We start from the raw sequence: 15,050 nt of genomic DNA, 5'->3' as shown, positions 1-15,050 counted from the left end.
AGTGCCTGACAGCCCTTTCAGTGAAGAAATTTTCCAGAATATCCAGCATAAATACGATCCCAAGGCAGGTTTTGGGATGGCAGCTCTCTGCAGCACAGGTTGGATGCTGGCAGGATAATCCTCTGAGAGGAGCACAGAGATACAAACACACCTGGAACTGTTTTCCAAACAAAAACACAGGGTGGAAAGCACTCTCCTGGATTTGGATGGTGGAGGAGCTTGATGCCGGCACAACAACTGGGCCTGACCTACTGACATTTCTGCAGGCTCCCAGTTCCTGCATAGTGGCTGTCACTTTAAATTTGAATTGCCTGTGTATTTTCTACCACAACAGCCTGATATTTCTTCCTCATGAAGAATAAATATTTACAAACCTTCACTCTCGCCAACAAAACCATTCTGTTTCAGAATTTTCTTGGGGTTTTGTTCTGTTTTTTAACAGTTTCAGAAATCATTGCCCAACAATTTAATTTCTCTTACTAGAACAAGCAAGACAGTAAAAAGATGCACAAACCAGGGGAAGGATCACAGCAACTCTCAACTCACAGTCAAGAGTTTTCAGTGACGTGCTGAAAACTGGCTGAGAGCATCTGTAGGAAATGCAAAGGATAACAGCACAGTAACTCCAGCCAAGGACAGGTCACCAGGCTGTAGGAAATGTGTTTTCTTGGTAAACTAATGAGGGTTCAACCATTTCATACAACATGAGGTTGTAAACAGAGTAAACAAAACGCGGCAGCGCTGCTCCTCCAGCCAGAAGAGCTGACTCCACATTCCTCAAACATCTCAAGAGCTGCAAACAAAAGCAGAGCCCAGCAAAGCAGTGACCAGCTCACCCTTTATCCACCCCAAAGTCTGTCATCCCTAAGGACTGACAGCCCACCCACATGCAACGTCCCTGCCAGTGCAGCTCACTTCAGTGGGACATGAGGGGGCTCAGCGAGGGAAGGTCAGGGTGGACACCTGGCTGAACAGAGCTTCCTGCACCAAGCTGAGCCACCCACACCCCCCCTGCCCAGTGGAGTACAAAGGGAGTCATCTTTCACATCACTACCAGGTGCTGGCAGGAACATTTTGTCCAGCTCTTGTATTCACACCTACAAAAAAAAAAAAAAAGTATTGTCAGAAACAGGGAGTTCAGACAATAGCTACAATAATAAATTTTGGGTGTGAAAAACCAGCCTTGAGGTGAGAACCTGAAAGAGTTCAGTCAATTTAGTTTGCTAAGAAGAAGGTTAAAAAGCAACTTGACTCCAGTCCAGGCATTGCTACCCAAAACAATGTTAGTGGCTCTTTGCTCTTGCTCACTGCAATCCAACAGCCGCAGGCTGGAGCTGCAATGTTCAAATCCAGACCTGAGGTGAAAATTGCTGCCATATGGGTCCATGAGACTCAGATGTCTTTCCAGAGGAGATGTTCCCACTCAATTGACCACACAACCAAAATTTGGGGGTGTATCCTCCTGCCTGTGTGATGCTGAAGTCAAGACAACTCTTTCCGATTCCTCCAAAGTCCCATCCCTCACCCATCCTGGCTCCAGAGGTGATGCTGGAGACCAGCTCAGACCCTACACGGGCTGCAAAGCCCAGGGTGAGGAGGTCACCCAGACCACACAGCCACAGGAGCCCCTGCTGCCCGGGAGTTTGTTGTAGAATAACCCACAGACAAGTAGGGACATGGCCATGGCTGAGCTGCTGGGGGACAGCCAAGGGACACCCAGAACCCAAGCAGAACTCCAGCACTTTTCCATTACAGCCACTGCCAGAAGGGAGCAGCCAGAATGGGCAACCAGGCAGCTCCTGTGGACAGAGAGATGGAGAGCCCGGGCTGGGAGCGATGAGATAAATTCTGGAGATAGATGATTTATTGCATAACTCCCACAATATGGAGCTGCTTGACTCTATTAGGTGGATGGATGGCAGGGAATTTAAGAAGAGAAATAGATTTTTTACTCAGCTAATTAGCTAAAAAGGTTTGTCTGGAAACACGGGCCCCATCGTGTCTGAAGTCTGCTGACACACGGCTCAGAACCACATTTTTCTTCCCTGTTATTACTCTGCCTCCCAGAACATCCCTCAGAGACACAGAGAGTGGAGTGAGATGCCTGCAGCAAACCACTGCACCCAAAAAAACCATTCAAGTGACATAATAAATACACGAGTTTGTGTTTATACATAATTAGTTGCACACACTTTCAGGTATACTCATGTACCTACAGATAGACGCAAACATATATTACTTATTAATACATCCTATACATGAGAATATCAGTACACTAAAAAAAACAAAGTCCATGAAAGAGGCAAGTTTGCCATCAAAACCAGTTTGCTGCCTCACATTAGCCTTCCCCATAATTTAAAAGCAAACTGGGGGTATCTGATGAAACAAAAGGGCTGTAGATCGAAGAGAAATAAAAGAGAAATATGACTTGACCCAGCACAGTCACTCCTGGAATCCACTGCCCCAGGAAGTTATGGAGACGCACACCAGTGGAACAGACATTTTAAAGGACTGGATAATTTTATGAGCATTAATAACATTTGCAGCTATGCAAGCTAATAAAATGTTACAAGGGTAATCAAACTTCATGCTTCAATGTGTAAGTTGATCACCTGTGAGCCCTGGGAAGGAATTTCCTCTCTGGTGCTGTTGCACTGAGCAAGTAGCCAGCTGTGCCACAGGGGTGCACTTTTAATAAAAAAAAATTAAAACACTAAAAAAAAACAAGAATCAGTGTCACTGCTGTTGCTGCTCTGTCTTTGCTTTGGTTTTCTCCTTCTGCAATAGCTGGCACTCACCAAAGAGTCCAAGTATCAGTGAGATCTTTGATGTCACCTTCTCAAGGTTTCCTGGTGCAGTTTTGGGGCAGCATATCCAACAATAATATCACTTTACTCCTGGAGGGTTGTTCCTGTAAGCTGGCAGCAGGAATTACACCAAGCTTAACCTGTCATCCCCACACCATGGATCCCACATTGACTCTTTATATTTCCATACTGGACAAGTTCTGTTGGCCAGCTAAGCACAGGCTCTTCCAATAACTGAGCCCCATCACAGAGGAGCTTCAGGTGTTCCCAGGAAACCTTGGCAGCTTTTGAGCTCTCTACCAATTCAAAACTATCCAATATATTATTTATAACATCCAAGCAGCAACCTTTGTGTTTCCAGTGTTTTCTAGCCTCGGAAGTTAATGCCCTTGTAATTAATGAACTGACAGCAAACCCTGCAATCTGCTGCCACAAGCTCTGCAAAAGAAAGACAGACTTCACCCCTGTGCCTACCCTTCTGTTCCAGGGAATCCAGGCTCAGTTCAGCCAGACGAGGAGGAGGCTGAAGGGAGGATGGGACATAGCAGAAGCATCAAAATAAACCTTTCACTCCAAAACAACAAGCACAGGGGGGTTATGGATACAAACTCAAAGGGCTGGAGGGGACGAGGGTGTGCTCAAACAAGGGATCAGCTCTTGGAGCCTGTCCTCTCCAAAACAAAAAGAGAAAATAGGCGTTGCAAAGAAGGAATACTGGTAAAACACATGCTCTGGGCTCTCCACTGTGGGCAGACCACAACACGCTCTGCTGAGCACTCCTGTGAAGTACAGGCCTTGGGAACACAGGCTTACAGCTCCCTGCCACACCTCCTCCCTCCACCATGGTTAAAACCTGTCACAGCATATGGCACAGGCGAGAGGGCCACGATACACAGAGCATCACCCCCACACAATTTCAGAAGGCTTTAAGCACTGACCCATACAGAGTAACACCACACCTCATCAGAAGGCTTCAGGCATCTGCCCATACACAGCAACAACATGGCACTTCAGAAGCTGCAAACATCTGCTCCCCTTGTTCTTCAGCCCAACCTTTTACCCCCTCATGTTCATGCAGTGCCCCTGTGTGCCCTCTGTTCCCTTTGGAGGTTGGTCAGTGCACCTGGGCACCCCATGGCTCATTGCTGTCAGCGCTGCTCACTGCTTCTCACAGCTGGGCCCACTGGGGATGAGGCTCAGCCCCACTCCCAGTCACCACAAACTGTGTGCCTACAAAACCCAGGTGTATCACCATGATAACCATACCTGAACCACTCACTAAATCCAAGCAGCCAACACTCAGGCCTGGCTTTGCTGCTTGTGCTCCTCCTGCCCTTGGGAGCACCTTTCCCTAAATCCCAGAGCCAGAGGTTGGGAGAAGCAAGACACACTTTCCCAGGACAGGAGGAAAATGCATCTCATCAGAACTAAGAGGTCCACTGCTTATCACCTGGGGAAGGTTATTCATAAATTCTTCTTTTGAGCACAAGCTGTGTTTGAAAGAGGACATGAGGATCCATTAACCAGCCTGGCCATGCATGAGTCCATATTTCCTCTCCTTTCTATTTGTCCTTAGAGAAAAGCAGTTCAATATTCCTTTGGGAGAGAGGAGGCAAAGGACACAAGGATTACATGCGTCAGTCACCCTCTCATCCCCAAACAATCATTCTCGCTGTGACAGTATCCTCCAGGCCACAAAACCCATATTTTTCTGAATACACAGCACTGAGGATTGCACTCGCTGCCCTCTAAAGACCTTTCCAAATGACATTCCCTCCTCAGCCACGACAGCATTTGGCCTGGAACACGATACGCCCCAGGAAAGCCGTAACTTTTCCATCAGGACAGGAAAGCACTTTATATCACGGTTAGAAGAGCGCCGCCATCAGAGACCGGAGCTGAAACCCCATGTGATGTCACACACGTGAACCCAGCATGCTGACAACAGCCATGGGGTTTAGAATTACAGGCAATAAAGTATGACATCATGATGACATCATGAAAGGAGAAATTCAATTCCCAGCCCAGGGGCTATCAGTTACTGCTTTATTCGAAAACCTGTCACTATGTGCGTGAGCAATGAGCAGAATCCATCATTTCCACAGGTTTTTATGGCCACCATAAATTTGGAACACTTAGGCCTCAGCCGCCTCCCGGTGTCTCTCCAAGCCCATCTGTTGGTTCCTGCAATGCTCCCTCCAGATCCCAGGACTACAAATCCCTTTTCAGGGAAAATCAGAGCAGCTCAGGGCTGCTATGAGAACACACAGATTTGGCTTTGGGGTCACCAGGTACCTGTCAGCTCTGCACGTGGTTTCCCTCACTGCTGGAGGCACCGTGGACAAGCCCTCTGACACTTGCACAACCACTAAAAGCCATTTGAAAATCTGTTTTGATGAGCACTCCCAGGCAGATGCTTCGATAAGATCTCCTGGTGCAGGCTGCCCATCTCACCCCTGCCAAGGCAGTTCCCAATGTATGTTAATAAAGGATTAATTTCACAGGTATTTAAAGCATGCGGCCTAGCAGGTCACAGAGACAGAGGTGAATGTGCTCTCCAGTGAGGCAGGTGGAATATTTTGGGGTGTTTTTGTGATTATATTATATCAATCTGTCTCCTCTCACAAATATGATCTGGCTCATGTGGTCATACACGCATTTAACTCAGTCTTCATAACACCTCAGGCAGCGATAAGGGATGGATTTCTCATAAGATTCCTGACACAGAAGAGGTGTCCCTTGTCTTAGCCTCCTTTTATTGCTTTTATTTCACCTGTTCCTGCAAAAAAACAAAGCAGTGCCATGACCCAACAGATATTTCCTGGAGTATATCAGAGACTCTTGACTGTGTTATTTCCAGTCATGCACTGGGAAAGTTCTCCACTGCAATGAGCCCCTACTTCCAATTTCCTGACCTCCATAGCATTAGATTAGACTAGTCTGATCTTTACCAGATACTTTGAAAATACAGAAATATACTCTGCTTGCTCCCACTCAGGACACAATTCCCCAGAGTATTAAAATAAAATTAAAATTACCCATTTCCATCCACTGAGGCTGCATTTGTCCTGCTCACCTCTTACAGGTCCCCTGCAAAAACGTCATCCCATGCAAAAGTGGCCTCCCTGCATTATCAGTGTGACTGCCAGTCACTTGAGACCTTCTAGATATCCTTGATTCAACCCCAAAATACCTGCCCAGGATGCTGCCTTTAAGGGAGTTCTGCTGATAGACATCAAACGCCGTATCAAGTTATGACACATTTTTAACTGTTGTTGATGCCCAGAATAACCTTGTTGATGCCCAGAATAACCTTGTTGATGCATAATCCCTGAAAAAAAAAGTCACAGTGACAGCTGGGCACAAAATATTCAATTTCTCCTAAAGATCTGGCAATATCAGCTGGATCATAACCCAGAGCAAAGTTCACTTCATGTTCAAGACATTTCATGAGACAGTCTTTACACTATCTCAGTTCATTACTTCTGTGGAAAGATCAAGGATAACACTGGGGTTTGGAGATGAAAGAACTTGGCAAGTCACCTTCTCTTTTCTCACAGGCAGTGAATAACCAAAGAACAAAGCCACCTCGTTTAAGAAGGGCTGTTGGACAAGTCACTTTTGAGGGGGTCTGTTGTACTTAGAGCTGCTAAAATTCCTCGCACAACCACCCCCTTCAGTTCCCGGGTCTTGCAGTCCCAAAATCCACTGTATCATTTCAGCTCTGCACCTCTGATTACTTGTAGGTTTTCCTGAAGTGTGACTGTGCACTAATACCCAGCACTGAGAATGATTTTAAAATGCCAGTGAGTTTTTCTTAACCCAATTTCCACGGTCCCCATCAGTTACACACAATTTACAGGTAATTATAGGCAGGTTCTGAGACAGCAGCCTGCTTGCAACACTCCCCTTGCCCAACGTGCCTAACACACCGTGCAGCTCCACCTTCACCAGCCAGGAGACAGGAAAAATGGGAACGGGATTGACTCAATAACCTGAGACTTGCTGCAAAAATGTATCTCTGAGTTAAACATGCAGAGCATACACGACCAGAGCACCAGCAATTACTGGATTTGTTACTGCCTCAACTATCATGACAGGCATTGAAATAAATCTCATTTATATGACATACAGTCATCTAGAAATGCTTTTTTTTTTTTTTTTTTTTTTTTAAGAAATTCTTTTAAGATGTCAATGCGCTACACATGGCTCCGTTTTGAGACCTCTCCAGACTGGAGATCAGACAAGATATACAAGCCTTTCAGCCTGCCAAGTTTCATACTTGTTAGGAGTAAGCCTGAATTCGGAATTTTCTACACGGTGCCTCCGTGAATGTGATTAAGGAAGGCCTCTTGCCACTAAACGTTGGCTGCAGGGATCCAGCTCCCCCTCTCCCATCATCCTGCAGCGTTCCCTAAAGGCTGGGCTCATCACGGCTGCGCTCCAGACATTCATGTTGCATTTCCCTCTGTAGCTCAGGCCTGGGATGTTTCTCTGGAGCCTAAAGCATGGCCCAGATGTTTCTCCTGGCCCTCCAGGCATCCCCACCACATCTGGTACCCCCACGGCCTTGCTCACCACACTGCCACAATCACAGCGGGCTGGAAGACAGAGCGGGCTGGGGAGTCTCTCAGTTGTTCTGCTCCACGGATGCCAAGATCAGAGCAGTAGGTTACTGGTGTCCAAACCTGTGCCAGGGAAAGGTTAGCTTGTATATCAGGAAAAGGTTATCCCCCAGAGGATGGTCAGGGTTTGAATAGGCTCCCCAGGAAGTGGGCACAGCCCCAAGGCTGCCAGAGCTCCAGGAGTGTTTGGACAACGCTCTCAGGGATGAACAGGATGGGATTGTTGGGGTGCCCTGGGCAGGGCCAGGAGTAGGACTTTGATCCTTGTGGGTCCCTTCCAGCTCAGCTTATTCCATGGTTCTATGAAACTCAAGAGCATCTCCCTCAATACGTCCTGCCTCCGAGTTCAGGGTGCTGGCATTCCTGAAAAACATAGTCCTAAGGCAACAGCTTCACCTTCACATCACTCTTTCCTTAAACACTTTGGAAAGGGTCATTCTGGCAGATGCTGTAACTGGGAATCATCACACCCACCCGCCGAGCAGCAAAGAAAACCACTTGTTACCTTCCTCCATTTACGTATCACGCTCCCACAAATTACAGCTCAATTAGGCTCTCCTAGAATCCATCACACAGCTCCAGGAGAACGTGGTCCCAGCAACCGCGCTCTACAGGCAAGCTGAGGCAGTAAATAGAAAGAGCTAATTGGGGAAGGGGGGAGATGCTGTTTCCTGATGTAAAAATAACTGACACTTCCAGGAAATAATGGTATAAATAGAAAATTAAGCCATTCCTCCTCCAAAAATATTTCATAATTATGTGTCATAAAAATAATTAGGTTATGGTGAATTAGTACAAATGTTTACAACAAAATTGCCATGCAAAACATTATGGGTAATAACATGCTAATTGCTGTAGAAGCAAAAGCTGATTATGTTTCAGCAATATTAAAAGTTGCCAACTCAGCGCTACCATCCAAGCTCCGATATCTCTGAGCAGCATTAAGGGCACAGGGAGAACTGGTGAGGAGAGAAGGACACGGCAGGTGGGCAGTCTGAGCCCTGCCCTGCCAAGCACTCCCCTTGCTGGGTGGCAATTCCTAGAAAGCTCACGCCAGGTAATCCTCAGGGAGCACCCGCGGAGGACGAGGCGCCGCCCTCGCTCCCCGGTAAGACTGAGTGAACCTGGAACAGCCAGGAGGGGACTCGGCTGGGGCTGCCCAAGGGGTGGCTGAGATCTGGTCCTGCACAGCCAGCTCCCAGCCAGAGCCAGATGGGATCTGGATCCTGTTCTGTGCAGATCCTGTTCCGTGCAGAGCAGCTGCTCTGCCCCAGGGCAGCCGGCCAGGCCTGCAGGACCCCATCCCTAAGCCTGGGCAGGATGCTGCTGAGGCTGAGCTGACGTGGATTTTTCACCCCAAGGCCCTGCAGGGTGGATCACTGTCTCTGCACATACCTCTCCTCTGAGCACCTGCTCACTGCGTGGCTCTTCCCATTGCTTCTGGTGTAGGGACATTCCTCCTGTTCCTGCCACACAGCTGTCCCAGAGGGGTCAGGTCCTGCCACCAAAGGATGGTGTCAGCCCCTGGCCAATCCCAGGGCAACACCTGCCCTGCTCTGCCCGCTCAGTTCCCTACCCAGCAGGTTCCACAGGTGTCTGAGGGTGAGCTGCTCATGCCAGGAGCCTGCCATGGGATCTGTGGGATCTGCAGCAGCAGCAGCCACTGCTTGAAGATGGCTTTTTGACAGCATCAATGGCCTCCTGGGACCCGAGCTGTCTGCACACACATCTCCAACCCACTGCTCACCCAACCCAATGCTTTTTGGGTTGGATCCCCTTGATCCAAGATGTCTCATGAGAATTGGGGACTGAGTATTTCTAGAGTGTGGGCAGAGGTTTTTCACACATGCCCATAAATCTGTTTGGTTCCTTGTTCCCTTGTCAGCAGATGTGGCAAACTGCTCAAGGGGAGCACTGGGTAAAGTTAAAGGTGTGAATTTAAAGTGCATTGCTTTAAAGTTAGGAAATCCCTGCAGACTGTTCTCACTCAGAACTGAAGTGACATTAATTTGGTTTACCAAGCTCATTTCCAACACAAATGCCGATAAACCGGATTACATTTTAGTGGGGGTGTTCACACAGATCTTCAACATATTTTAGCTAATCCTCTTTCTGAGTAAATTTGCCTTAAACCCTCTAAGTGTCCCATATTCAGTTTCTCCTGCAAGGCAGTTGCTGAGTTTTACCATTGAAAACTTGATCATCTTTGTCCTTGTTTTATTAGGTTGGAAAAAGTGTCTTTCCAAAAGGCAGAAATTCCTCATTCCCCTTTTAGCAGTGCCTGCAGCCGAGGCAGTTCTCAGGCCATTACAGACCTGGGAAAATAGTCCAAAGAGCAGGTAAAGCCCATTCCTAGTGGAAGGTGTCCCTGGCCACAGCTCGGGGGTTGGAACTGGATCATCTCTCAGGTCCTTCCAACCCAAACCAGCCCTTGATTCTTTGTGTGGACCCCTGACACCTCCCCAAACCCCGCAGATCTCCGCAGGCTCCAGCGATGACCCTTATGTGACACCACGGCCATTGATGCCGCTCCCAAGTTTGCAAATACTGGATGAAAGGCGCCATGGAAATGGTGGGGTTACTTTTTTTTTTTTTTTTTCCCTTTTTTTTCTTTTTTTTTTCTTTTTAAACAAAGCGTCGTTTGAGATGTTAATTGAGACGCTGTTTAATGAGAGGCTGTGCCGTGAATAGGCTCGGAGCCTCTCCCGCCGCTCGGCTCGGCGCGGTTGAAAGGCGCGCTCGGCGGCGCTGGAGCCCGGCCGTGCGCTGCGCCGCGCTCATTATGCACCGAGTCACACCGGGCAGCTCCCGGCAGAACGCCGAGACAGAGGTAAACCACTATTTGGAAACAAAGGAGGGCTCTCTCCATCCTAATTAGCGGCAGGTTGCAGGGAGCAGCGGCGGAAGGCGAAGGTCACTTCCCACAAGGCTCGGCTCGGGATGCCAGAACACCCACTTAATTCAGGCGGCTCAGCGGGCAGAGTCAGACCAGGGCAATTACACTGCCTGGATTTCCCCACGGAAGGGCTTAACAATGCAACTCTTGGAAAGAAAGGTGACTGCAGGAGCTCTTTATTCTGCCACCTTGGAGCAGGGGGAAGCGCAGCCCACCGCGCTGCCGACTCCGGCAATGGCACGGCTGTGTCTTTGTGCCTCTGCACCGGGAGCCGAGCTGGGAGGGCCGGCTTTCTCTCCATTTGCTTTCTCTTTATTTTTAACTCGAGAAATGAATAAGAGCAAATTTTAACATTTAAAAAAACAAAGACAAAAAGAACCACAAACGTGAAGACTCTTTGGAGTGGGTTGGGTTCCCTCTGAGTACTCGCAGTTTTCTTCCAGATGCTGCCGGTGAGAATTAACCTTTAAAGGAACCATCTAAGCATGAACCCTGGGAGCCTTCTTGGGAGCAGCAGCTCCTCTGCTGGGGTAGTCCTTGCGTGGCTCAGCCCAGGGATTCAGCTGTTCTGTTAAATGGCTCACTGCACCCCAGCCACCTCACACAGACAGCTCTTCCGAAAGGTCAAAGCGTCTTTTTTGCCCTCAGCTGATATTTCCTCCCTGCACGCACCGCGGGTGATGTGTGACCACATCTGCCCTCCTATCGCACCTCTCACAGCTCCCTCACACAGCAACTCCCCCTCAAAGCATCTGCACTGCCCCTGGCACCTTCTGCTGATGGCAGGAGCATCTCCCGGGGGGGCTGTGCGGGAACACAACCACCTCCATCCCTTCCAAAGACTCCAGTGCAGGGAACTTTCAGTGGGAAAGGAAGACTGAGATTTTTCTTTAGTTCTTTATTTTTAGTCTGATAAACAAGGGATGCAGACACCATCTGGATCCCCCCTCAAAGGCTTCAGATCCAACATGTTGTCCAGACCCCTCTTCCCTGTTCCAGCTAACAGCGAGTGATCACCAGCACATACGGGATAGGATCCACCCCAATCCGTCCTTGGATGGGAAACAGCTTCAGCCAGCAGCTCAGCAGGAGGCAGAGCAGCCATGGGGTTAGTGCAGCTTTCTTTGAATAGTTTGTGAAATACATTTCAGATCACAACCTAGAATCCTAGCTCTTCTTTCCCTCCAACATGCTCCACGCTGTTCACAATCATCTCTCAGCATGGAGAAGTCCAGCAGACCTTCTGCTTCCCACTCCTGCACCACAGCTGCCTTGTGCTCCACAAACCCACCCTTGATGTTGGACCAGAGATGCCCAAAACATCTTTCAGAGCTGCAATTCCCTGTTTCCTCTCCCAGCTGCATCAGCAGTAACTAATACGGAGCACCGGCATTACAGGGCTTTCCAACTGCTTCCAAGCAGCTCATAAAACAGCTGGCAGTGCTTGAGAGAGCTCTGGTGCCTGTGTGTCACAGCCATGCCCACTGTGCCCAGCACAAGGACCAAGTTGGCCCTGGCACAGGGCTGGGGACACATTGGGTGGATCTCAACAACGTGCCAATCCTGCTCGATCACAGGCTGGCACCTATCCTGGCACATCTCTTGGCATCAGGCTGACTTTGCAGATCTGGGTGGCTGGAGATGAAGGTTGGAGTTTTCTTGCTCAAGAGATGTTTCCAGGTCCTTTCAGAGAGTGCTGAGACTGTTTTTGGTTGCAGGTCTGCCAGGAACAGAGATGCTCAGTGGGGAAGGGAGGTTTTCCAGCAGGGATGTGCACCTCTCCACCAAGCTGGAGATCCCATCATGCCTCCCTCATTCCTATTAAAATGCTGTTTGCCCTCTGGCTGCACTCCCAGTGCCCCCTGGCCACAGCACTGGCCACTGTTCCCACAGGGATCCTACGGGGATGTCAACAGCTGCCTCTATTTCTGGAGTTCAGGTTTGCTCCTCAAACCTCTCCCAAGTGATAAAACCTTCAGTCAAGTGAAAGCACATCAGTACCACCACCATCCCCACCCCCAGCACACAGGGAAAACACACCTTTGCTTCCAGGTCTCGGTGAGATTTGGTTATGGCAGATCAACCAACACTCACAACAACTAAACAGCAGCCCGGGGCCCCTGTTTGCTTCTTCTCCCTGTTAAAAGCCAATTCAAAAAGTTACCAAGTACCTCACAACCAGCAATTCACAAAATTGGCCCCTGCAGCTTTCTTCTCCTTGGCATTCATTGCCGGCAGAGCCCAGATGAAGAGCTGTTTATCTCTCCTCTTCCTCCTCCACACCTCCAGAGCCTCTGCTCCAGGTTTGAGCTGCTCCCTTTTTCTGGGCAGCACGGGTGCTTCTTCACCCATGTTCTCCCCAGCCCCACACGTTGCTGGGAGATCACTCAAGAGATAAGAAGCTGCTCTGCTCACCGAACTTCCTCCAAGCATCACACAGGGCGTCTGCTGAGCACAGCTCAGCACAACTCTACTCATGCCCTTTTTTTAGTGCATCTCTTGGCCCTACCTGGTTGAGGAGAGGAGACAATTGCAGCCCAGCTCCCTCCCTTTGCACAGCACCAGAGCCAGGGAAGGCCCCTGGTGGATTTTTTCCAAGGACAGAGGGTGCTGGTAGGACACGAGCACCAGCAAGGAGCATCCCACACTGGGCCAGAACTTCCAGGGATGTTCCTACACACCTGATCCACTGCTGCTGGAAACCACCTGGGACTTCCACCTGCTCTCCTGATGGAAAACACTCTGCCTGCTGTGTCCAAGCTTGCAGGTGGGAGGAGATGCCCATGCTCAGTGCTCTGCAGGCCAACACAACCCTCCATGCTGATGGACCTCAGAAACGCCCCTTCTCCACCGCCCACTCCTGCTCCTGAGCAATTAAACCCTGTCTGCCAGGGCTGGGCAAGATAAATGGTGTTTATTGGGATGGCTTTCCTGTGTGCCACACATAAAACAAAATGCTGATCAATAGAGCTGCCTCATCTGATGGTTTTATTCCTCTTCTCCTCCCGCCCCCACTTTTAACTTTGCAGTGCTCTGGAGCTCTCGGCGGGGTTTGCACCGTGGTGATAAACCAACAGATCCTCATTAACCCGTGGGCAAGAGCAAGAATTTGCCTTTTCTCTCTCTTTCCCTTTTTCCTTTTTTGTTTTTTTTTTTTTTTTTAAACTCTCCCTCTATCAATATTTGATGAGGGTAATTTCAAAGACTTGTTTAGTATGATCTCCACATAAGGAGTCCTTGGGAGTGTTTATCACGTTCGAGGTATAATTACATTCAAATGCTGAGACACAGTTGCCAGGGTTACAGCTGCTGGTGGTTCCTCCAGCTTTTGTGTGTCTGGGGTTTCTCACCGCCCCCCGCGCACTCACACACCCCACGCACTCCCCTCCTCTGGGGAAGCAGGGGAGGGGGATGGATGGGAAGCTCAAGGACCAGCAGTGGCCAGGGCAGGTAACACCAGCACTTCCCAGCCTGAAGGAAAGTCAGCATTCCCTTCAGGGTGTACCTAGTGCAGGGGTTTGGGGTCAGGGACGGGGTAGAGTTGAGCAGGGAGTTCAATGTTGCTGACAAAAATATTACAGTAAATCCCTCCAGCATTCCCTTGGGTCCTGTCACTGGGGGAGGAGGGAGGTTTAGCTTGGATATCAGGAAAAGGTTCTTGTTCCACAGGGTGCTGGGCACTGCCCAGGCTCCCCAGGGAATGGGCACAGCCCCAAGGCTGCCAGAGCTCCAGGAGAGTTTGGACAATGCTCTCAGGGGTGCATAGGATGGGATTGTTGGGGTGTCTGTGCAGGGCCAGGAGCTGGATTGATGATCCCTGTGGGTCCCTTCCAGCTCAGAATGTTCTCTCAACTCAATGAACCTCAATGGCTGTAAAAGCTCCATGGAAGGAGAGGCAGCAATGCCTTTCCTTCATCCCTGGATCCCCAGGTGAACTCTAAAGAGCCAAGGCACGAATTGCCAGTGACAGAGGCCTGCAGAATCCCAAGGGAGAGGTCCAATGGTGCCAGCACTGGGACCTCCTTGCACTCTCAGCTTTCTCCACCCTGCCACAAGCTCCTCTGCTCTCCCCAGCCCAGGAGAATCTTCTCAAGAGGTGCGTGGTGGTCGAGGACACCAATTCTGTGTGTGCCAAAATGGGGACAGAAACACCAGCTGAGACAACATTGCGGGCATTAACCTGGCTTAAAGCAGATACACAGAGACGGACAGACGGATGGATGGATGGATGATGGATGGATGGATGGATGGATGGATGGATGGATGGATGATGGATGGATGATGGATGGATGGATGGATGGATGATGGATGGATGGATGGACGATGGATGGATGGATGGATGGATGGATGGATGGATGGATGGATCAATGCATGGATGGATGGATGATGGATGGATGGATGGATGATGGATGGATGGATGGATGGATGATAGATGGATGGATGGATGGATGGATGGTGGATGGATGGATGATGGATGGATGATGGATGGATGGATGATGGATGGATGGATGATGGATGGATGGATGGATGGACGATGGATGGATGGATGGATGGATGGATGGATGGATGGATGATGGATGGATGATGGATGGATGGATGGATGGATGGATGATGGATGGATGGATGGATGGATGGATGAATGGATGGACGATGGATGGATGGATGATGGATGGATGATGGATGGATGGATGATGGATGGATGGACGATGGATGGATGGATGG

The sequence above is a fragment of the Vidua macroura genome, chromosome 10, assembly GCF_024509145.1.
Source record: "Vidua macroura isolate BioBank_ID:100142 chromosome 10, ASM2450914v1, whole genome shotgun sequence".
NCBI lineage: Eukaryota > Metazoa > Chordata > Aves > Passeriformes > Viduidae > Vidua > Vidua macroura.
The sequence above is the reverse complement of the archived record's forward strand: the minus strand, read 5'-3'. Positions refer to the sequence as shown.